Raw genomic sequence first — 25,188 nt, forward strand, 5'->3', positions numbered from 1 at the left:
CACTCGATCGTCCATCTTCCAGACAGGCGGCCCCGGTCAGGGTGTACGATCGCGGTTCGCATCCGGGCTCTACTGTGTGGGATTGAGTTTTTTCCTCTCCTGCCTGTTTTCCGGGCCAATCTCCGTCTGCCCCCTTGGTGTGTGCGCCGACCATGCATTCGGCTGGATTTGGCACAGGGTCCGAAAGACTCGGTCCCTCCTCCGGCCCTCCGCCGCCGCTTTGTTTCTCTCCTTGCCGAGTTTCCCGGATCTGCCGTGGCCTATACCGACGGTTCGATGGTCTCTGGTCGCACTGGTTACGCTCTTACTCTAGAGGATCATTGTGAGCAACGGTCGCTGGCACCCGGGAACAGTGTATACACTGCCGAGTTGGTTGCCATCTATCGCGCCCTAGAGTATATCCGCTCCCGCTCAGGTGAGTCCTTTGTCATCTGTAGTGACTCCCTGAGTGGTTTACGAGCTCTTGACCAGTGCTTTCCTCGTTCCCGTCTGGTGATGGCCATCCACGAGTCGCTCCATGCTCTTGCCCGTTGCGGCCGCTCCGTGGTCTTTGTTTGGACCCCAGGTCATGTCGGCATCCCGGGCAATGAGCGGGTTGACACGCTGGCTAAACAGGGAGTGAGTTCACCGGCTCTGGAACTCGGCCTTATGGAGTGTGATCTCCTGTCGCTTTTGCGCCAGAAAGTGCTTGGTGCCTGGGGTGACGAGTGGCGCACCCTGCCCACGCCCAACAAACTTCGGGTGGTGAAGGAGACGACCGGTGTGTGGCGCTCCTCCATGCGGGCCTCTCGGAAGGACTATGTCGTCCTCTGCCGGCTGCGCGTTGGCCACACGTGGCTGACGCACGGCCATTTGTTGCGCCGGGAGGACCCACCGCTATGTCGCTGCGGGGCAGCTCTGACGGTGGTCCACATTTTGGTGGACTGCCCGCTTTTAACAGGACTCAGGCAGACGTTTGCGCTGCCTGATACCCTCCCTGCCCTTTTATGTGATGACGTTGCTATGGCGGACCTCGTGTTGAGTTTTATTCGGGCAGGGGGTTTTTATCGTATGATTTGAGTGAGTGTTTGTCCTTTTATTTCCTGTATTGACTTGGGCCTTTGGCCTGTGGTTTTAAACTGTGGGTTTTAATGTCATTTGGTGGTTGGCTTTTCCTTATTTTCATGGTCGGCCAACCACCTTCACACTCGGTGTGATTTTAGTTCCGTTTGTCTGGTCTTTGTCTGTCTTTCTTGTATTGTGTTGTCCCTTGTCTCAGTTCTCCGTTTTTAACGACTGACAGTTTTTATTTCGTGTGATTTTATCGTGGAACAAGGGACCGATGACCTTAGCAGTCTGGTCCCTTCAATCCCACACCCAAGCCAAGCTTGACTAGAGGAGCCAGTCCTTACCATTCAGACATAGCTCACACCATTATGGAGCCGACACTGAGGTTGCAGAAGTCATGGGACAGCGATATGCACATACACAAATGACGGTGGTACCGCGTACACTAGCTGTAAAAGGGGCAGTGCATTGGAGGAGCTGTCATATGTTCTCGGATGATTTATGTGAAAAGGTTTGCGACGTGATAATGCCCGCCTGACGGCAACTACACTCTGAACGGGAAGTGATAATTGGAACTAGAAACATGGGAAATACCATTCCGGGAACCGTTGGGAATTCAGTATTAGGGTGGCGATGATTGCTATGCTCAGGAGAATGGTGTTCCCCAGGGCAGTGTCCTCAGTGCCACATTGTTTGCCATCGCTATCAGTGGCATTTCCTCCACAGTCATGAGCCCTGTCAATTGCTCTGTGTTTGTGGATGACTTTGCAACCTTCTACTCTGCCTCTGATCTTACGAGACGACGACGCCGACAATGCAGCTACAGCTGACCAACAACTGGTTTTTGGTTTTCCCCGGAGAAGACTACATGTGTCAATTTTAACCGTGCTCGTCGGAGTTCTAACCAACCATTACTTACAGTGGCGGACAATATTTTACGTTTAAATGACACTGTGCGCTTTTTGGGTTTATTATTTGACTCGAAATTAACTTAGTTCCCACACCTGATAGACGTACGAGCGAAGAGCTTCCGGTTGTTGAACATTTTGAAATGCCTTGGCGGAAAAACATGGGGAGCTGCAGTTTTATAGGGCATTTGTTCGATCACGCTTAGACTATGGCAATGTGGTCTATGGATTGGCCCATCCTTACTACCTCTGGATGTTAGATGCTGTCCACCATGAGGGCATTCGGATATCGACAGGAGCCTCTCGCACCAGCCCAGTTCAGAGTCTATGTGCAGAGGCTGGTGAACCACCACTCTGGATTCGGTGACGTATCCTTTTGGCTCGCCAGGCGCTGAAAATCTCAGTGTCACCTCAGTCATTGGCACTTAGTTCAGAGATCCAACCCACCTTCGAACGACTGTTCAGGAATTGGCCCAAGTGATGCAGCCATTTGGTATACATGCTATAGACCGTCTCAAAGATCTGGATCTCTCGGGCATGCAAATAAACACCCAGGGATGGAATTCACTGCTGCCTTGGTGTTTTCAGAGGCCCAAACTGATTTTAATCTTGACACAGTACAAGAAAAGTCGTACTCCAGATTTGGTTTTTAAAACTTTGTTTTCGTCTATTTTAAGTATGTACCATAGTTTTATCATTATTTATACAGATGGATCTCAGCAGGAGAATGCTCTTGGTTGTTCTGCTGTTTTCCCTGATAGGGTTTTTAAAGTGTGTCTTCCAGAACAATTTACAAATTATGATGCGGAGTTATATGGCATTCTGATGGCGCTGCAGGGGGTTCACAGACATAACCGTACGAGTTTTCTTGTCTGTTCCGACTCTCTTAGAGCACTGAAAGCACTTCACCAAATGTATGCGTTAGACCCGCTGATTAAGCTCATCCATGACTCCTTCACAGAGGCACCAACACTGTGGCAAGGTGGTGATCTTTTGCTGGGTCCGTGGCCACATTGGGATACAGGGTAACGACGTGGGCGACAAAGCTGCCAAGGAAGCACGTTGAGATAGTGTTGTCCATCAATATCCCAACTCATTGCACGCCATCATCTCATTTTCTGACAGATGCATCATGCGTCAGTAGGAGACTGAATGATTGCAGGTGACAGACAACAAAGGCTTGGCGGACTTCATGTCAGCCTCGTTTACCAGACTGCGCATCGGGCATAGCGCTTTCACACATAGTCTCCTGCTCCGGCGGGAGGATTCACCACTTCGTTAAGTTCGTGGCGTGCCGCTTTCAGTTCAGCATATTGTGGCTACGTGTGTCCTACACACTGACGTTGGGGCAGCCCTCAGTCTGGCTGGAGATCTGCCCACCATCCTCGCAGATACCGATACCAGTGTTACACTAGTGGTGAAATTTTGTGAACTGTCAGGCCTCATCCCTATATTGGGGGGAAGGGCGACAGACTTTAATTCTTCATAAACTGCTCCGCATGTGGGGACAGCCTTCGTCCCCATCCATGAGATTAGCATGCTGACTTTTCGTCAGGGCGCTGACGACCATGATGTCCCATCAACCCAAATCATCATAATCAATATTAGGGAATTCAATATTCAGAGATGCATCGTTTCAAGAGTGTCTGAGAATACCACATATTAGGTATTGCCTCTCATCACGGGCCACACAGGGCTGATGGCCTTCTTGTAACGACCGAGAGCAGTGATGTGTGTATAGAGTTGTCAGTGCTAACAGACAAGCAACAATGCGCGAAATAACCGCAGAAACCAATTTTGGACGTACGTCGAAAGTATCTGTTAGGTTAGCGCGGAAAAATTGGGCGTTAATGCGCTATGGCAGCGGACGACCGACGCTAGAGCCTTTGCTGACAGCACACCATCACCTGTAGATGTCCCCAGTACAACAGACGCTCAAAGCGACCTCCCTGCACGTCCAAACACTTCGCAACCTGCCGTATCATACAGCTCATGACCCTTCACAGCGCAGCTGAATCCACATTAACATGAGCAGCATGAATACGCGCTACCAATTCTTCCATATTCATCGGTGGAGCAGAGTACATGTGCTCCTTCAGGTGTCCCCACAGGAAGTAGTTCAGGGGATTTAGGTCAGTTGAACACAGTGGCCATAGAACTGGAACTCCACGTTCGAGCAAATTCACTGGAAATGTTCTGTCCAAATACTGTCGCACATTCATTCCAGAGTGTGGAGGTTTACCATCATATTGGAACCATATCCTCTGCCGAACATGTAGTGGAACATCTTGCAGCACATCAGGAATATAGTTAGAGAGGAATACATGATACCATCGTGCAGTCAACCGATCAGGCAACATATATAGGCCCAAACACTTGTCGCCCAATATTCCAGCCTAGGCATTGATACCAAAGTGAACTTGAAATCGACAGTCACGGATGACGTGCGGGTTAACCTCACACCAATGGTGGGCATTGTGCATCTTGAAGACACCCTTACGAGTGAATGCTGCTTCATCCAACCATATTAGGTGTTCACGAAGTCATCATTGGCTTCCTGTTGTTGTTGCAACCATTCATAGAATTGCATCCGCTGATGCCTGTCTGCAGGATGCAGGTGTTGCGTGAAAGCATAATGATAGGGTCACAGCCCATTTTTGTGCAGCACGTTAACAACTGTGCATTGCAAGACACGCAGCTTCCTTGCTAAGCCACATGTGCTTCGCTGAGGTTCTTGGTGTATGACCTCCAGAATAGCTTCCTCAGTAGCTGGTGTATGGCGAGTCCGTGGATGACCTCTGTCACGCGATGTTGGAAGGAGAGGACCTGACTTCCAAAGGTGCAGCTCCAGATAACGAAACACATTTTTTTCTAGATGGGGTTAATGAGGATATCTAGCACATTTTCAGGAGCAGCAACACAAGCCCGGTTATCAGATGCACCAAGGTCCAGAAGCGTGTCCCCATATTCATCATTTGTGTATTCCATATGTCAGCCACACTGGTTTAGAGGTTTACAATGAGAAAATTCTGTACATGTATGCATGCATATTGGAGTCTGTCACAAGTGCGTTACTTCGCTCACAACTAGTCCCTGTCTGGTGGGCAGTGCATACAGTATAAACATGCCGTCTGTCCTGTGCGCTGTTACACCTAACGTGCATTAACCCTCTGACAGATATCGTTCTGCATGATTCATCCCGACACAGCTAATTTTGAAATGTTTGGTTTCGAATTACACTGTTTCCTAACTATAATAGACGTGTGATGTTTCCACAATCCCATCAATAGACTAATAATAATGATAATGCATTGAAATACGTACTAACAGCATGCGGTTACCAGACTCAGTGTTGAGAGGCATAATTAGTGGGACCATGTTGATAACACACACAAATAGTAACCGAGTTCGAACATTATTCACAAAGCGCGCTGCTAGTCCGACTGGTACCGTGAGGCCATAACGAAATGTAATGGACTTGAACGAGGCAAGAAAATCTATGGGACCATTGGAGGAGGGTACAAAGGAAACAGGTTTTGCATCTAGTAGATGAAGTGGTGCGAATAAATTCGCGCCCAAGACGTGGAAATGGCTTCTTTCAGAACTGACCAATGTCCCATTTCTACGATTGTAGTATGTAAGTGCAAATGTTTTGTAGAGGATCCGCTGCAATCGCTGTTGGCGATTAAGATGCCACATACCATACTACCTGGACTTTACCAAATAAAAAACATATGCGTGAAACTAGGATCAAACCATCGACCTCCTGTATGCTAACCCAAAACTTCCTCCACTGTACCAACTATACAGCACTACTAATATGTGCTGACAGAGTTACCACATGTGGTTACAGTGTTGCCAGATTGCCGCTCTCTCACGTCCTGTTTCTGCCGGATGTAGTCGCTGAACGAAATTTTGTGAGAGATTTTTTTTTATCGCTGGCATGTAAGGAGTCGCGCTGCGAAGCCCCAGTGCGCGAATTTCGCTTCACCTGTATAGAACTTCACTTTATTTGGAGTGAAATAAATTATAGAAAATAAATGTTTTATTAGTAGGTTCAAAGCGGTTAAATGTTGCCACAAACTTCTTGGTAGATCTTAAAGGCCTGCAATAAACTTTTTCATTGCCCTCGGAAACAACCGCGGGCCTTTTTTTGCTTAAGTGTCTGAAGTAAATGGCTTTGAAAGAAATTTACGTAAAAGAAAGTTGCAAATAACAGCTTCGGTACGGACCAACAAAACTTAAATTTGTGTACGAGCCCCCTCCAGAGGCGGTATGTTCGTGGTGATTACCTGCATATCCACAGGTTTGGAAGAATTCAAGGTTGTGTCCACATTGTCGTAGCTAGGTCATGCTTGTTACATTTGCATCGGAGTACTCATTGGATAGTTTTTGTGGTAACTGTAAGGTCTTGTTTGCTCGTATGGAAGATCGGTGGATATGATAAAGCAGAAAATGTAAGTGTTGGGTTTCTATTATGTTTATTAAATACCCGTAAAAAAGTATGCGTAGCTGTGTTTCAGAAACTCGGTCGTTGTATTTTCTTTTCGAATCACTGTTGCAGCATACGAGGGAAAAGTTCGAAAAAGATTTTCTCCACCACCACCACAATACGCCTATGAGAGCAAGTGCAGTCAGAATAAATGTGCCGAAGAGGCAGCTTGCCCATGTGCGGGGTTAAATGTACATAGTTAGCAAGGTTATTAAAATGAATAGTAAGCTATTTATGTTTCTACGAAATAATTTGTACATTTATGTTTCAGAGCACTCAGGAGCTTCCAGAATGAATTTTCACTCTGCAGCGGAGTTTACTCTGATATGAAACTTCCTGGCAGACTAAAACTATGTACCGGACTGAGACTCAAACTCGAGGCCTTTCCCTTCCGCGGGCAAGCGCTCTGCGTCGTGAGTCGGGCTTGGGTAGCTCAGTCTACAAAGTGCTTGACCGCGAAAGGCAAAGGTCCCGATTTCGAGTCTAGGTCCGGCACACAGTTTTAATCTGCCAGGAAGTTTCACTCAGAAGTTCTCAGGTACTCTCTGTCATAGTTATGTACGTGTGTAAGAAATCATTTGAACATTTATGTTAAAGAACTCAGAGGTTCTCGAGTAGTTGTGGGGAATATTGGAGATAAATGCATTTGCAGGCGTCTTTTTCTTTGTCGCCATTCTTTTGTCGATAAAGAAACTATTAATTTTTGAAATAGTGCTGCTGGTTCGGGCGTAACTCGTTCCGGTGGTAGTGTGGCCATATCAGAAGCCATTAACTACCTTATCGTGTTAAGTGCTGCTCTTTATAGTAGCCCTCCTGCCAGTAGGATGTTAAGCCCTAACGAAGAAAAGATTGTGATGGAAGTTCACAGTTCAAAGGATTAACGTACCAGTAAAGATGATTAAATTGAAGCTGCCACTGCTCGGAATCGATTATTGTTTCAGAACTTCAATTTATTGTGTATTTATACCAAACTGCTTAGACATGCATGTCATTAAGATCAGTACCATTTTAGCGACACCGCTGATTTCATTTTTGAATATTGAACTGGATTAACTTTCAGGTATGTATCTACAGTTCAAGCTATTTTTTGTCGCTTGTTTGTTTGAATTTCAAGATACTGAGAGGAAAAGGAATTAAAAGCCAAACATTGCGTGATTTTCGAACATCATCGATCTTCATGTTGGGCACAGATAGCTATAACACTCGTATTTAATTTTTGTGCTCTTGGTTGCTGCTTAGGACCTTCATACAGACAAATCAGTATTCTGACATAAGTCTTAGTATAGCACTCGATCGATCTGAGATGAGATGTACAAATAGCTTTTCGGCACAGAGAGGAAGAAATATTTCTAACAGGCCGCCCGAACTTATTTAACCATTACTTCCAAATCCGTGTTTTAATGGTCAAATGAAGGCTTGAAATAAAAAAGGCTCTAAGTGCCAAATCATAAATTTGAGAAAAATGAGTTTTAAGTATACTAAGTAATAAATACGGAATTGCAGTGTCTGTGCGGGTATGTAATATCGTATTTATCCGCTGACACCGGCCAAGCTACTTTCAAGTAAACTGTCTTACCTGTACGGGAATATATGTTATGGATGGACGAATTCAGGTTGTAGACACATTGTTGCAAGTTTGGTTCTGGCCATAAGTTGTGCTCGGATAGCCTAAAAGTAAGGCTACCGCTCGTGATAAGTAGGAAATCCGGGTTCGAGTGCCGGGTACGGCACATTTTCATTGTTGTTATTCCACCGTACAGAATGTATAGGTAATTAATGGTCGTAATTGCACTATTTAAGTGTTTTAGTTGGAAGTTAAGCCTATTATGGGTCTAGTTTCCAAAGGAAATTACAAACATTGTATTGTAAGAGAACTAAAAACTTACTGAAATGCAATGAAAACCTCTTAGTGCCACGGTTCAATACTGTGCAAAAAGATAGTTCATTCTGCTTTTGTAATACTGTATTGGCCATTGTTTGTCAGGTACTGCATTACTTCAATCAAATATGTCTTCTTTTTTCCATCCAGGACAGGTAGTTGCATTTCCTTGATGTCCTGCACTTCTACACCTTTTCTCAAAATAGGTATACTTTCTCCGGCCTCAACTTCCTTTAAGCTTCTTCTCTTTTTAGCTGCGTGAGGCTTATGTTTATTTTACCCCAGAGCCACTGTACTTAGGATCCGTTTAGATTTGTTGTGTTTATATTACAATCTGCTGCTTTCTTGAAATCTAAGAAGTCAAATGCATTCATGTTGGTGACAATAAGTGGCATTATTTGTCTTATTTCCTGACGATAAATGGCTGTATTTGTCTTCGTTGCTGTATCATGTTCTTTACATCTTCTTGAACAATATGTCTGGTAACGTAAGACTAAACATTCTGCCCAATTATGGTGGATATTAGCGATTAGTGATGATAAGGCTTACCTCCTGTGGTGGACGAGCTTGCGCAAGGATACACTTATTATTTGAACTTACGTATTCATCCCATGTATTTTTCAGGTTTTCTCCTCGTTGCCGCCACGGTACCTTCTCCTTTAATTCGTGGTTTCTTTGCTCTCAAACAATAGCACACTTCTGCACCGCAGTTTTATCTAACAATGAGGAGTAAATGGACGGAACATAGGCCTTTCATATATTAACAGCAGTCGCTTTTAAACCGGACGCCATATGTTGATTGCATTTGGTACTGCATTTTTATTCATGGCAGTTTGAACCTTTTATACTTTTATTGGGATTGGCATATAGATACCATTTCACACAAAACTTCGAAATTCCTTATTATGGCACTTAGAGCCTTTTTTATCCCAAGTGTTCAATTATTGCTGAATCTCAGAGACTTGTGAAGGGATCTCTCTCTAATTCTGAAACCCTGTGCCTGGCGGACGAAGCCGCAAATTGCGGGAAGCCAAGAAGCAATTCGTACCGTGCGTCTTGTGTTTCTGCTTGTAATTGGTTGCGGCACGCCTGCTCTTGCAGGACCGTCGCTTTCACAGGTTGAGTGGCACATGTAGGAGCTTGTAAGTAACGTACTCTGAAAGCGTAAAGCCAGAATTTGTCGTTTGAAGTGTGCAGCAGTCCCTCTCCCCTTCCTCCGTCTGTTCCACTTCTGAATATCTCTTATGCATTTGGTCATTGAAGGATCACTCATGAGTCCGAGAATGGGTGTTGTTTCGTATTATATCAGATAGAGACTTTCTTAAATACTCTTGAAACTAAAATTTCATTTCGATGATCAATGTGCAAAGAATTTATAGTGCAAGTACGTCGTGAAACGGATTTGGTTTTGGAAGAAGTTCCTACAGTTGAACCAAATTGATTCCAAATGATCTTCTAATTGGGTGTGACAGGCTAAAGGCATAGTTTCCTACAGTAAAACTGCAGTTTGTCTTTCTTTGTATTATTTCTCTAAAACCGGCAGCTGGGTAAGAGAGAATCAGGGGAACTCAATGCAAGGGTAGCCGAAGCCTAGAAGTTCACCATATGCCTTGAAGTATCTAAATTGTACCAAATCTGCCCTCATATTAAATCTATTTATTTGTTACCACACATTGAGGCCAGAGATAAAACTTATATTGTCATGTAGTAAGCGAACTGAACTAGTTGGCCGGTACTCCCGGTTTGCGTTAGTTCTATAACTAAGAAAAGGACTCATATGTGTACCAGGGACCGTAGTACTACTTCTCTTAATTACAAAGTTATGCACTAAAAGAGTATAATATTAAACGACAAGTTGATCTCCGTTTTAGTGGCCGATATTCTTTGTTCCTGTCTATGTAAACAATGGTTGCTTGTGAGCACTGTGCCTAGGAATAACGCTATGTAAGAGCCTACTGGCGTCCTGGGTAAAGTGAAAAGTAGCTGGCCGGCCGGAGTGGCCGTGCGGTACTGTGCGCTACAGTCTGGAGCCGAGCGACAGCTACGGCCGCAGGTTCGAAACCTGCCTCGGACATGGATGTGTGTGATGTCCTTAGGTTAGTTACGTTTAATTAGTTCTAAGTTCTAGGCGACTGATGACCTCAGAAGTTAAGTCGCATAGTGCTCAGAGCCATTTGAACAATTTTTGAAAAGTAGCTCAAAGAGCAACTTGCAGCCTACAGCAATATGTTTCCAGTTCAAAAGCGTCGTAACAAGATTGAAGCCGAAGTTGGAACCAAGAGCCTTGTCTTCAGCGCGCAATGTTCATACCGACTGTGCTATCAAAATATGACATGTATTCTGTCTCCTGGCAGCTACACAGCAAGCCGCACTTCGATGCAGCATCAAAAATTTATTCTGGAAACAAACACTAAAGCGGTTTTGCCATTTTTCACAATGTGTTTTCCCCAAGGACAACTAGTTCTGGTAGAAATCCAACAGAGATTTGGAAAGTAGGAGGGAGATGCTGTCATTGCAGACGAAAGATGTGAAGGCGGGATGTATCCCATGCCCCAATATCTATAAAAGCCTTGCCCACAAACGGCAGTTATCCGGGTGGGCGCCTAGATCCGACACACAGCTTGTCGAAGGTGATGTTCAGTTGGGTTGACAGTCAGAAATGAGTCGCCAGTGGCTGCTACTTGAGTGAAGGAAACTGGAGTGCGCGACTTCGGTTAAGGTACATTGGGAAATAAAATACTTTGAATGTTTGAGAATTATATTCGTTATACATCTTTTCATATCGTTAGTCAATTCCGCAGATGATGGGTACTGAATATTTTCACCTTTCCACATATGTGGAATAAGGTCTTTGAAATTCATTTAATTAACATGCGCAACAATTGTATGTGTTTTAAAGCAATAATAGTTATTTAATATTACGTTTCAAGGACTTCGTTGAAGCGTCTCTCACAGTGGTTTCACTTCACAACTCGTAGCTTACCGGCAAAGCATCCACTGAAGTTTTAATTTCTCGATACGATGATGATTTCTTCTGAAAAGAAGAATGAAGTTGTTCAATCCTGCCGAAAACTGAAATTAATATTTTCAGGAGGTTATGAAATCTGAATTGATGTAGGTTTGAAAAATAGCTACTAGCCTACCCACCGACTTCACTTTTTTTCTTCTGACAGCTCTTTCAAAACTTTCAAGAGAACTTCATAATTCTTTTCCAACGATTTTGAATAGATCTAGGCTCCAACTGAGTAACCCTACTTTGTAATCCCGTCAATTGTCCAGCGACATTAATCGCGCCATCATAACATTGATCACGACAGTATTTACGTCTTATGACGTCTTGGACGACTTCATACAATGTCTTATAACTTGTTGAAGCTACTTCATAGTAGTCAATAAACATGTCTTCAACGTGCAGATTTTTATAGACAAACCTGAAGCATATGGATATTGGTTCCTTACTGAAACGTCGGAAGTCTCATCTACAACGAGAGAAAAATATTCTGCCGCGTTAATAGATTTCACAATATTTTGCTGTACATCGCTGGATAATGAAGAGAGAATTTTATTCAATATATTGTGAGAAACCCAATTATATATAGTTTTGTGCAGCTAAGAGCGGGCGCATTTACTGTCCTGAACACCACAACTGATGACTTCCATGCTTCATCTGTGTGACCTGGAATTGCTGTTTCTCGCTGACTTAAATATTGGAGAGACGTTATTATCTTTAAAATCGCCTTTAGTGCGTTTTTCGTATCTCCTAATTTCGTGTTGAGATAAGATATGACACATTGGTTTCTTGTTTCTCAGATGCCAGAGTATTCATGGCTGAACGATGAAGCGTATATATTTCGTGAACTCCGAGACGCTAAATTCCATTGTGCCACTGGGAAAATCCATTTCGAACAAACGCATTTCACGAATCCCTCCCTGGAGAAGCAGCAGTTGTCGACAGATACTGGCATAAAAAACGTTGTTATACACATTACGAGTAAATAATATATTGTCCAATTCTTATGTCGTGATAAAACCAACGAAATGTCATTTTCCATCCGTCTTGGTATGATCTGACGATTTCCTGGCACCTGTTACTAATATACTACAGGAAGTGGAAGAAGACAAATTCTCAGGTTCCGAATTTTCTTTTTAACTGGACATGCTTTTCACTACGGCATGTTCAGTGCCAATACTATCCACCTGTGATACAGAAGTAGTACGGATTTATCCGTAGCGACTAGCAAACCCACTTTTCGAATTCGAAAGTATTTAAAGAAGCAATACTCAGTATTGTGTTTCAGCTTTACACATGCGTCCAGCAACCGTGTCACTATTGAAAATTGCGAAAATTTTTGCCTGACGAAGAGCTTGTGCTCCAAGCATCTGGTCAGAGGACACTTCTCTTTGTCTTATTAACACGTTAACACTCCTGTTTTTCTCAAACCGAGAATTTCCCAATCTACCATCTAAACTCCCGCAGCCTTCCATTCTCTCGAAGAAGAAACAAAACGATAACAATGTAGCCCTTAACTCATGAGGTGACTTTGTGCAACGTATATTACGTAGTGTGGTGTCTGGGACTTCTATGGATAAAACTGAGGTTCATAGGGTAAATCACTTGAAATATTTAAGTTATGTAACATTTATTTTTACAGTTAGTTCACTGTTGTTTAAATACTTCTCGTTGATTTTTTTACACTAAATAAAACCTGCAGTATTTTGCGTTTTAAAATCGCGTACTTTCGTAAGTTTTTTTTTTTTTTTTTAATTTTAGTTTTACACATTAGCAAACATTAGAGAATAGAATTTTACTTTCTGAAAATTATTGTATAATTGTAGCCTATAAATTTGCACATAAAACTAAATTATAGAGTTTAAACTCGCACATCATTATCGAATTCGACAGGGCAAAGAAAAAAAAAAAATGCAGAATTGACATTCACTGTTGGGATCTACATTTTCCTTTACCCCCACTCAGAAAACAGTTAATCTTAACTAACACTAAGCAGGAAGGAGTCCAACACGACTGTTCCAAAGTTCTTCCCCTGAATGATACTACCATTCGCCAGCAGAATTGTGATCACTGGCTATTGCAAATTCGTCACCTTTTTCGACTACTTCTCGATCTATATCACTAACATCTTTCTCTGTTCACCAACCAACAACTCTTCAAAGTTAGGATCTTTAAAATTGACATATTCCTCCGAACGCATTTTGTGAGCTAAGGGCTAGATTGCATGAAAGCAACTTCACTTAAATCGTAAACCACGCTGCTTTTATCTGATTAAAACAAAAAAGATAAAATCAAATATTAAGGTAGCTGGTCACAACTGGATTATTGGGTTTCGGTTTATCGGTATTAGTGCTCAGTATCGGCAAGTACTTATTTTAAAACAATTGTTGAAGAATGGAGTGGGCGTATTCCAGCTTGTCACTTCTAAGGGGTCATAACAGCGAACGGAAAATACGAGATTCTATTCACAATATTACTTCCATTGTTATTGTGTGGACTGCCTTTGACTTGGCCAGCGACAGGCAAGGAAAGGGGGAAAGTGTTGCTTGGTTGCCTTTATACAAACACATTTGACACAAACATTTATGTTTTAGAGATTAGAAATTTTAGCTTCCATCTGTATGTTTTAATAGATCATTGTTTTTTTTTATAATGGCTAGCAAAAATTATTTTGCTGTTATTAGACGAAAAACCTGTGCTCGAGCCCAGGAGCACCCACATAGTCGGTGTGCATGAAGCACAGTCAGGTTGTGAAGGAACGTATTTAAGGAATAACGGACTCTATGTATACAATGAGATCAATTCAAGTAATGAGTGAGTGAATTAATGAATGAATGTTTCAAATAGCTACACGGAGAAAACTACAAAACACCGAATCGTTTGGCACACATGTCTCTTTTTATGTATTTGACCCACTGCATTTTTCTCGAGATAATTCCTTTTTTGATCTCAATTGAGTTATTTGTCGATTATCGCTGTAGCGCCATCTATCATACAACGAGAAGTTATATATTTTTTCTCATAGAATCTGATCTATACTGATAACAAAGCTGTAAAATTGTCATGTCTGTCGAATTCTATGTTTGAACATGCCGATCTCCAAAACTGCTAGACAAATTTTCGTAGCGTTTACAAAGGAACCTTGGGCATAGCTTGGGAGCAATGTACAGTCTTTATTTCATTAACATCGGATCACAGAAAAAAGTATATCGTGATTTAAAGTTGTATCTAAAATTGTATGCTCAGATTAGTAGTTCATATGTTAATAATTGCAGCATAGTACACCAAAGAACCAATAGGTGGGGCTATTATGTTTTTTTTTTTTTTTTTAACTCAGCGATAGATGTATTTTCGGAAATTTGTGTATTTGACAGAATTAAGAGGCGCAATCTAATCTTTACGAATATAAACAAACAGCTAACATGTTGGCTAGGAATACGGATTTACTGATTTCATTTTGTGTTTTGGAAACTTACCGGTATTGCCTTGCTTCTTTCGATAACTCTTATTTATATTGTTTGCTAGGAAAAATGGTTTTATTTAAGTTAGCTTTGTAATTTAGGCGCCTACTCATGACATTTTAATTTACTTTTTGTTCACGAATAAAAATGCGTAAAAAACGCCAGAGTCGTTCTGAATACAACAGAACGGCTAAAAACAGAGGGCTATGCAGTCTCAAGAGTCCAATCAAGATTAAGAGGTGACACTTGCTGACGACGCAGAACGTCAGGCTTTACCCTGCTCTTTGGAAACTGCTTCCAAACACGAGGTGCGACTTAACTCTGATCGAGAGCATCATGAATTATCTCGCTCCTTAGAACCTTTCACTCACCGAGGCTTAAAATTACTTCTCTAACTTGTCATAGAAGTGGAAATTTTGACAGGTAGCGGCACAGGTGAGTGAGTATTTGTACCCCAAAGTCCACTTGTTGTTGTTGTTGTTGTATTCAGTCCTGAGACTGGTTTGATACAGCTCTCTATGCTACTATTTCCTGAGCAAGCTGCTCCATCTCCCAGTACCTACTGCAACCTAAATCCTTCTGAATTTGCTTAGTGTATTCATCTCTTGGTCTCCCTCTACCATTTTTACCCTCCACGCTGCCCCCCAATACTTAATTGATGCCTCAGGACATGTCCTACCAACTGAATCCTTCTACTAGTCAAGTTGTGCCACAAACTTCTCTTCTCCCCAATTCTATTCAATACCTCCTCATTAGTTACTTGATCTACCCAACTAATCTTCAACATTCTTCTGTAGCACCACATTTCGAAAGCTTCTATTCTCTTCTTGTCCAAACTATTTATCGTCCATGTTTCACTTCTATACATGGCTACACTCCATACAAATACTTTCAGAAACGACTTCCTGACACTTAAATCTATACTCGATTTTAACAAATTTCTCTTCTTCAGAAACGCTTTTCTTGCCATTGCCAGTCTGCATTTTATATCCTGTCTACCTCGACCATCATCAGTTACTTTGCTCCCCAAATAGCAAAACTCCTTTACTACTTTGTCTCATTTCCTAATCTAATTCCCTCAGCATCACCCGACTTAATTCGACTACATTCCATTATCCTCGTTTTTGCTTTTGTTGATGTTCATCTTATATCCCCCTTTCAAGACTCTGTCCATTCCGTTCAACTGCTCTTCCAAGTCCTTTGCTGTCTATGACAGAATTACAATGTCATCGGCGAACCTCAAATTTTTTATTTCTTCTCTCTGGGTTTTAATACCTACTCCAAATTTTTCTTATGTTTCCTTTACTGCTTGCTCAATATACCGATTGAATAACATCAGGGAGAGGCTACAACCCTGTCTCACTCCCTTCCCAACCACTGCTTCTCTTTTATGTCCCTCGACTCTTATAACTGCCATCTGGTTTCTGTACAAATTATAAATAGCCTTTCGCTCCCCGTGTTTTACCCCTGCCACCTTCAGAATTTGAAAGACGGTATTCCAGTCAACGTTATCAAAAGCTTTATCTAAGTCTACAAATGCTAGAAATGTAGGTTTGCCTTTTCTTAATCTAGCTTCTAAGATTAGCCGTAGGGTCAGTATTGCCCCATGTGTTCCAACATGTCTACGGAATCCAAACTGATCTTCCCCAAGGTCGGCTCCTACCAGTTTTTCCATTCGTCTGTAAAGAATTCGCGTTAGTATTTTGCAGCTGTGACTTATTAAACTAATAGTTCGGTATTTTCACATCTGTCAACACCAGCTTTCTTTGGGATTGGAATTATTATATTCTTCTTGAACGCTGAGGGTATTTCGCCTGTCTCATACATTTTGCTCACCAGATGATAGAGTTTTGTCAGGGCTGGCTCTTCCAAGACTGTCAGTAGTTCTAATGCAATGTTGTCTACTCGCGGGGCCTTGTTTCGACTTAGGTCTTTCAGTGCTCAGTCAAACTCTTCACGCAGTATCATATCTCCCATTTCATCTTCATCTACATTCTCTTCCATTTCCATAATATTGTCCTCAAGAACATCGCCTCTGTATAGACCCTCTATATACTCCTTCCACGTTTCTGCTTTCCATTCTTTGCGTAGAACTGGGTTTGCATCTGAGATCTTGATATTCATGCAAGTGGTTCTCTTTTTTCCAAAGGTCTCTTCAATTTTTCTGTAGGCAATATTTATCTTACCCCTAGTGAGATAAGCCTCTGCATCCTTACATTTGTCCTCTAGCCATCCCTGCTTAGCCATTTTGCACTTCCTGCCGATTTCATTTTTGAGACATTTCTATTCATTTTTGCCTGCTTCATTTACTGCATTTTTATATTTTCTCCTTTCATCAATTAAATTCAATATTTCTTCTGTTACCCAAGGTTTTCTACTAGCTCTCGTCTTTTTACCTACTTGATCCCCTGCTGCCTTCACTATTTCATCTCTCAAAGCTACCCATTCTTCTTCTACTGTATTTCTTTCCCCCATTCTTGTCAATTGTTCCCTCATGCCCTCCCTGAAACTCTTAAAATCTCTGGTTTAGTCATTTTAGCCAGGTCCCATCTCCTCAAGTTCCTACCTTTTTGCAGTTTCTTCAATTTTAATACACAGTTCATAACCATTAGACTGAGGTCAGTCCACATCCGCCTCTGAAAATGTCTTACGATTTAAAACCTGGTTCCTAAATCTCTGTCTTACCATTATATAATCTATCTGAAATCTTCAGTATCTCCAGGTTTCTTCCATGTATACAACCTTCTTTTATGATTCTTGGACCAAGTGGTAGCTATGATTAAGTTATGCCCTGTGCAAAATTCTACCAGGCGGCTTCCTGTTTCATTACTTAGTCCCATTCCATAATCACCTACTACGTTTCCTCCTCTTTCCTTTTCCTACTATCGAGTTGCAGTCACCCATGACTATTAAATTTTCGTCTCCCTTCACTATCTGAATAATTTCTTTTATCTCATCATACATTTCTTCAATTTCTTCGTCATCTGCGGAGCTAGTTGGCATATAAACTTGTACTTCTGTGGTAGGCGTGGACTCTGTATCTGTCTTGGCCACAATAATGCGTTCACTATGCTGTTTGTAGCTGCTTACCTGCATTACTACACTCCTGGAAATGGAAAAAAGAACACATTGACACCGGTGTGACAGACCCACCATACTTGCACCGGACACTGTGAGAGGGCTGTACAAGCAATGATCACACGCACGGCACAGCGGACACACCAGGAACCGCGGTGTTGGCCGTCAAATGGCGCTAGCTGCGCAGCATTTGTGCACCGCCGCCGTCAGTGTCAGCCAGTTTGCCGTGGCATACGGCGCTCCATCGCAGTCTTTAACACTGGTAGCATGCCGCGACAGCGTGGACGTGAACCGTATGTGCAGTTGACGGACTTTGAGCGAGGGCGTATAGTGGGCATGCGGGAGGCCGGGTGGACGTACCGCCGAATTGCTCAACACGTGGGGCGTGAGGTCTCCACAGTACATCGACGTTGTCGCCAGTGGTCGGCCGAAGGTGCACGTGCCCGTCGACCTGGGACCGGACCGCAGCGACGCACGGATGCACTCCAAGACCGTAGGATCCTACGCAGTGCCGTAGGGGACCGCACCGCCACTTCCCAGCAAATTAGGGACACTGTTGCTCCTGGGGTATCGGCGAGGACCATTCGCAACCGTCTCCATGAAGCTGGGCTACGGTCCCGCACACCGTTAGGCCGTCTTCCGCTCACGCCCCAACATCGTGCAGCCCGCCTCCAGTGGTGTCGCGACAGGCGTGAATGGAGGGACGAATGGAGACGTGTCGTCTTCAGCGATGAGAGTCGCTTCTGCCTTGGTGCCAATGATGGTCGTATGCGTGTTTGGCGCCGTGCAGGTGAGCGCCACAATCAGGACTGCATACGACCGAAGCACGCAGGACCAACACCCGGCATCATGGTGTGGGGAGCGATCTCCTACACTGGCCGTACACCACTGGTGATCGTCGAGGGGACTCTGAATAGTGCACAGTACATCCAAACCGTCATCGAACCCTAGACCGGCAAGGGAACTGGCTGTTCCAACAGGACAATGCACGTCTGCATGTATCCCGTGCCACCCAACGTGCTCTAGAAGGTGTAAGTCAACTACCCTGGCCAGCCAGATCTCCGGATCTGTCCCCCATTGAGCATGTTTGGGACTGGATGAAGCGTCGTCTCACGCGGTCTGCACGTCCAGCACGAACGCTGGTCCAACTGAGGCGCCAGGTGGAAATGGCATGGCAAGCCGTTCCACAGGACTACATCCAGCATCTCTACGATCGTCTCCATGGGAGAATAGCAGCCTGCATTGCTGCGAAAGGTGGATATACACTGTACTAGTGCCGACATTGTGCATGCTCTGTTGCCTGTATCTATGTGCGTGTGGTTCTGTCAGTGTGATCATGTGATGTATCTGACCCCAGGAATGTGTCAATAAAGTTTCCCCTTCCTGGGACAATGAATTCACGGTGTTCTTATTTCAATTTCCAGGAGTGTATTTTCCTGTTCATTATTAAACCTGCTCCTGCATTACCCCTATTTGATTTTGTTTTTATAACCCTGTATTCACCTGACCAGAAATCTTGTTCCTCCTGCCACCGAACTTCGTTAATTCCCCCTATATCTAACTTTAACCTATCCATTTCCTTTTTTAAAATATCTAACCTCCCTACCCGATTAAGGGATCTGACATTTCAAGATCCGATCCGTAGAACGCCAGTTTTCTTTCTCCTGAATACGACGTCCTCTTGGGTAGTTCCCGCCCGGAGATCCGAATTGGGGACTATTTTACCTCCGGAATATTTTACCCAAGAGGACGCCATCATCATTTAACATACAGTAAAGCTGCATGCCCTCGGGAAATATTACGGCTGTAGTTTCCCCTTGCTTTCAGCCGTTCGCAGTACCAGCACAGCAAGGCCGTTTCGGTTATTGTTACAAGGCCAGACCAGTCAATCATCGAGACTGTTGCCCCTGCAACTACTGAAAAGGCTGCTGCCCCTCTTCAGGAACCACACGTTTGGCCTCTCAACAGATACCCCTCCGTTGTGGTTGCACCTACGGTACGGCTATCTGTATCGCTGAGGCACGGAAGCCTCCCCACCAACGGCAAGGTCTGTGGTTCAGGGTAGGCGGGGGAAACCACTTACACCTTACTATTTACCGTTTCGCATTAAACATGTATCATTCCCAGTGATCTTAGTTATACCATGACCATAAACAAAGCACAAGGCCTGACGTTGCATATTGTTGGCGTGGACCTTAGTGTCTGGTTTTCGCACCGTCATCTCTATGTGGCTCTTTCCTGTGTTAGGGGTTAGAGGGGGGAGGAAAAAAGGCTCTTCCCTCGCTGTTTCTACTTCGGATTTTAAAGTGACACCTCGATTGAACCATCTGGGGTTGGGCAGGACCACAGGGGACTTAGCATTGGTTACGCTGGATTCATTTTTAAAACTATTGAACATGAATTTTTCTGTTTTACAACCAATGCGTGATTTTTTTAGATTTAGTTGTAAAAAAAACCGCCCTTTATATGAACTAGCGTCGGGTAAAATATCCCCATCACTGTGTTTGTCTTATTTCCACGTACTTAACATCCTTCACTTCCTAAGTGCGACACTACACGTATAGGGCGCAATGAAGAGACTAATCCACATTTTAATTGAACGGTAACGAGTAAATTAACTTCCCCGCGTGTGTAATAAACGTGTGCCGTTTTCAAACGACGACATTTGGTTTTAGAGCCATGCAATCAAACTTCATCAACTAGCTCCCTGAAAGCCATTGTCTGGAAGGGGAAGTCAATAACCGCTTGATGCGAGCGCATCTGTTTTGGATGTATAGCAGCGATCGAAGTCGACGCTTTTCTGTTGTGCTGCTGGTGGTTGTTTATACGTAGGCTGCAATTGTAATTTAACTGTGGTGAATTAATTATTGAGTAACGTGCAACTTAATTTATTGCGGAATTATTTGTTTTTTGTTTTAGTCGTTCGCAGTTCTGGTTAGTTCGGTACCTATCTCTGCCTGACTGGACAAAAGAGCCCTTCGTACCTCTCCTGGATAAACTGAACATTACGGTAACGAACACTTAAGTTTTTTATTGACACAATATATAGGTCACAAGATGTCCTGAGGAAACAAATCAGACTGTTTTTCTTCAGGAAACAAATACTGTAGCTACCGTCATGATACTTACAAATGTACAAATGCAGTAACGTACGTTATTAGGTCTTCCATCGTGCGTACTATTTATTACCAACAATTGGCGTCTCTAAAGTACTTCTCTTTTCTTTAATTAACTAATGCTGCCTTTTTTAAACCTTGATAAACACTTTGACAGTTACGAAAAATATTTGTGTTATCTTGAAGCGACATTGTGGGGACAGATCCACCTGAAAGATCCTGACTTCGTTCTACTGTGTGAGGTACGTCTCTATTTCTGTGAGAATAAATAAAATCTCTTGGAGTTCCGGCATCTCGCCGTTAAGCGTCTATAGTGTTAACAATGAGTTTTACGATGGTTTCGTTATTGAGCACGCGTCAACTCGTTGGTCGTTAATGTGGAGTCTTCAGATCTGGTTTGGTCGCGAAGTCTCCGTCGGAGAGTATACTGAATTTTACTGTCGCATGCCGGAAGAATATTGAATAGTAATTCACACGTAGGGTATATTGTCCAAGATTGAAGCATTGAACCGGCCGCGGTGGCCAAGCGGTTCTAGGCGCTTCAGTCCGGAACCGCGCGTTTGCTACGGTCTCAGGTTCGAATCCTGCTTCGGGCATGGATGTCCTTAGGTTAGTTAGGTTTATGTAGTTCTAAGTTCTAGGGGACTGATGACCACAGATGTTAAGTCCCGTAGTTCTCAGAGCCATTTGAACCATTTTTGAAGCATTGATGACATTCCAAGTTTTATTCGAATCTCGTGGCATGATTTTATTACTGTGATTCTATAATACCTTTAGACAAAGGGTATATTAAAATGATAGAGGTTTTGAACGGTCCCTAATGGTTCCACGCTGTATACTCCAACAGAAGCTGTAGTCAAGCACATTCGAAGATTACGTTCGATGGGGTTGCAGCACTCGATGTCCTTAGAGAAGGGTTGAATTGCCTGTAAGTCTCCGCAGTGTCAAAGGTTGTCAAGAACGTCGCTGTGTTGCAGATTGCACCTAAAACTGTCGTTTGTGTCCGCGAAATGTATGTAAATGCTCGCTCCAGGGGAAGGGGTGGTTTCATTGACGCCCTTCATACCAGTTCCTGAGACCACCTCTTATCGATTCTGAGCGGTGGTGTGTCTAGAAGCTTTTCCTCAGCCACCCATAAGAAAACCGCCTGATTTCGGTGTTGGACGTCGCGGTTCTGACCTTCATTGCAGAGGCGTTAAGAGAAAGTGGAGATGTTGGTAGGGGGGGGGGGGGGGGGTGGACCTTCTCATCGCGTCAGAACGTTCATGACGGGGTTGCGCAGAATTGCGGTGAAATTTAATGCCAACGTGGGATGATTAACCTACCTTACAGCTCACATGAACTTCCGGCCTCTGGCTTTTTTTGGTAACGTCGCTGTGCGCCATGCCTTTCCATTACTACCTTTGAGCCAAATTTCACTTTTAATGCATCGCAATGGGAGAAAATGGAGGAGTTCAAGAAATTACCCTTTATTTCTTTTGCGCCATACACTACTTTTCACGGTACCTTCGCTCACCACAGTCATCCACACGCCACAGATAACCACAAGAGTTTTATAACAGATTCAAGGCAGGCAACGTCCCACACTTAGGACCTTGCCCAGGAAAGAAATGTGGAATTCCCGTATCAACCCTAACCCTCGTTTCCCAAGCATGGGACTGACTTTGATTTGACTCTCAGTGCACACTCTGCAACTACCTAAAACCGAGACGCTTCTCTCGAGAAGTCTTAACAAGAGGCCTACTAGAACTAAAATAAGAGGTATCAATATTCCTATTATACAAATCAGTAACGTGAAAAGTACGGTAAGTAATAACATCATGTACATTAAAAGTATCCAGACCACTGATGCTTTCAGTTTAACCGCAACGAACAATAGCTGAAGTAATCCAACCGCAGCCACGTAAAACCGCATCTTTCCTCGTATTCTCCATATCTTTGTGAAACTAAGCTACAGATACAAATAAGTAAGCAATAAAAAATGTTGGAAAATGAAAATTTTGTTTTCTCTGGGGCTGCTCTATAATGCTGCTGCATCTGCACCCCTGACACATGCAAAGCACTTTCGGGCTACTGAACAGAACACGCAGATAACATGCAAATTTCTTCATTTTCGAAAACTCAATATCGGGTAAGCATCGCTGAAATTCAGAAAGTTTTCCTTCTCCGTGCCTCTCTTTCAACAAGTCATTTGCTTCCAAATCAGTGAGCTCCAATTGTACGTCAAATGGCACATCATCAAGCTTACATTCTACGGAATCTGGAACAGAAGAATGCTACTCACAACTCTGTTAAGATCTGAAAAACTCTCCAAAAATGCTTCAGGTCACGAATAATTCACATTTTCGGAAAAATCAAGGTCAACGTCTTGTGTGATATAGCACAAAACTCTTTGAAGCAGTGAAAATGAGGAACCTTCCAGTTGTGCTTCAAACATTGACGGATTTCTCCGAAATCCTTTGATGATTCTTCAGAGATCATATATCAGTTCAAAATCGTTCAAATGGCTCTGAGCACTATGGGACTTAACATCTGAGGTCATCAGTCGCCTAGAACTTAGAACTAATTAAACCTAACTAACCTAAGGACATCACACACATCCATGCCCGAAGCAGGATTCTAACCTGCGGCCGTAGCGGTCGCTCGGTTCCAGACTGTAGCGCCTAGAACTCATGTCGGATATAATGTGGACCAAAAATCAAAACCTTGACAGTCATGCAAGATCTGACAGCTGTGGATCACGTGTGTCTTTTTCAGTGAGAAAAAAACAACATATATTTCGTGTCGGCGCTTGTAAAAATGAAACATGACTTCATCGCAGCTGAGCCACCTCAATGCGGTGTGATAAAGCAAGTCACATAATACATATTTAGTTTCTTCAGTAAAAGCCTGGAACTGACGGTGACGGGGGGCATGTCCCCGAGTGAAGGTAGCAGCAGAAACGACTAGTTTCAGTTCACAGGAATTATCCAAGTCTTACCTACAGAGTGTTTGCTGATGCAGAGTATGAACAGAACGTCCGGTATTTACAAATCTTCCAACTGAGTCCTGATTTGCACGACCAGAACCGTCCTCACTTCTGCCAAGTTTTTTCTTCTGTCACCTGTAACACCTAGAAGCTAAATTTTTACACTTCCATGAAAATATCTTTTCCAGTTGTTCTCCTTGAACGAACACGAGAAGCCTTCTCGCCTGTCTGTAGCACTGTGTTCTTTTCTGTACACAACTGAACTTGCTGAAAGGCTGATACTTCGAAGCAAATCTACTTGCGTAGGACACAAGTCATTTGCTGCTTTTCATCACACACTCTTTGATGAAGTTTCCATCGGTAAACGGTTTTCCTCGTTCTGCCATCTTGTGCGGTATATTGTTAACTTGCACAATGACAGATTCGTTTCCAGCAAACTTTGTCGTGAACAGATTTCTTTGGGTTTCAAACTTCCGTTTGATGGACTCGTATTTCTCAGAGTGTAGCTTTCTAGAAAACTTTAAAAATATTGCTAGATGCTTTGTTCAAGTGTGACGCCGAAGATTGTACTCTTTCGAAACGGCAACACTTTCGCTGCGTATTGTGCGAATAGTTTTCTTCTCCTTTGTTGCCGCGAAGTAGTACTCATCTCCCCCATTACTCATTGAAAATGTGACACTCGGGGTGCAGTTTTCTTTTCTAACTAACCATACGAAAAGGAGAAGTACGCGGGATCTGAAAATGAAAAAGATATAGAATTATAAACACAAAATCTTGGAATGGCACAAGCTAAGCAATAACTATAAACAACAAAGTTTAGATACAATAATTTAAAATTGAACATTGCAAATGTAAGTTTCGTAGCTGCCAGGAGGTCTCCGACCGTGTAGAAACTTAATACATAATACTTGACTTTAAATCGTATCACAACGAGTCGTGGTCCATAAGTTTTATCAAACAAATACAAGCACCGTCGGTGAATAATGTGATTGATGTAATCATCCACTTATTTCGACAGTGTGTGTGTGGGTAAAGGGAGGAAGTTGACAGCTCACTTTGCAAGGATCACGTTCGATCGGATTGCAGCTCCACGTTGTCCTTAGAGAAGGGTTGAAATGTCAGGAGAGTGTCAACAGTGTCAGAGGTGGTTGTTGCGAACAGCCGACCGGGGATGGCAGTTGCATTATATTGTTGTTTCAAATCGTCATTGTAACATTTTGGAACTTCCA

At 43.2% G+C, this 25,188-nt stretch overlaps 1 protein-coding gene across 8 annotated transcripts in view; it reads left to right on the plus strand.

Moving 5' to 3' along the window:
- The window catches only part of LOC126365377 (carnitine O-palmitoyltransferase 1, liver isoform), a 234,911-nt gene that overhangs the window by 18,235 nt on the left and 191,488 nt on the right, over window positions 1-25,188 (plus strand). For 3 of the 8 annotated variants that reach the window (XM_050008139.1, XM_050008145.1, XM_050008149.1), the window contains exon 2: window positions 20,795-20,885. The exons of the other annotated variants lie outside the window; for them this stretch is intronic. The gene's annotated coding sequence lies outside the window, so the exon portion shown is untranslated. The remainder of the gene's footprint in view (window positions 1-20,794; window positions 20,886-25,188) is intronic. 8 annotated transcript variants of the gene reach the window in all.

This window comes from Schistocerca gregaria, chromosome 1, assembly GCF_023897955.1.
Source record: "Schistocerca gregaria isolate iqSchGreg1 chromosome 1, iqSchGreg1.2, whole genome shotgun sequence".
Classification (NCBI taxonomy): domain Eukaryota; kingdom Metazoa; phylum Arthropoda; class Insecta; order Orthoptera; family Acrididae; genus Schistocerca; species Schistocerca gregaria.